The sequence below is a fragment of the Trichogramma pretiosum genome, unplaced genomic scaffold, assembly GCF_000599845.2.
Source record: "Trichogramma pretiosum strain Unisexual culture from Peru unplaced genomic scaffold, Tpre_2.0 scaffold61, whole genome shotgun sequence".
In the NCBI taxonomy this organism is placed as follows: domain Eukaryota; kingdom Metazoa; phylum Arthropoda; class Insecta; order Hymenoptera; family Trichogrammatidae; genus Trichogramma; species Trichogramma pretiosum.
The window spans coordinates 1,141,202-1,141,914 of NW_019641638.1; positions in this window are offsets into that span (position 1 = coordinate 1,141,202).

A 713-nucleotide genomic window follows, 5' to 3' on the forward strand; every position below is an offset into this window, starting at 1 on the left:
CAAGATTACGAAACCCGAGCAGGTATATACGGCTACTCGGGTCAATAAATTTGTATAAAAACTTTCATTTCTCTCTAGAACTTGAAAATCGTATACATTTTTTGATGTGGCTGTTCTTGTAAGTGGCGAATGGTCTTAAGCGCCGGGTTATATACCCGATTCATTCTGCGCTATTATCTCGCGCTGCCGTGGTCTCATGATGACGTGGAGTCGTCGTGAGCTCGCGATGGTTTAATTAACACCTCTTTATTCATTCATTCAACACTTGCATGTGTACATTTATCGGCAATATAAACCGATTTATTCGACATTGTTTCACTAGCTACGCGTGTAATGAAAATGTCCATAGTGAGATGCTAGTACAATTAATCCGATGTGTGCCTGCTCGCGAGTCAATTTCGCTGATTTGTTTGCTTTTTCTCATTAATTTTTATAGTGAAAGGTTACAACATGAAATGTAACAACGTAATACATAAAAGTCACTTTGTAACTTAAGGGGGGGGTATGGTCCTGACCTCGAAAAATTTTGATTTTTTTTTTTATTGTTTTATTTGATTGTTTATACTTTCAAGAGTATTCTGTGAAAATTTCAGCCCAATCTGAGCAAAATTGACGAAAATATTGAACTTTTAATTCGATTACTATATGCCATCTGTGGCATTTCACGTCAATTCATTTTGTTCAGAAAATTCGTTATAAATAAAAAAATTTTC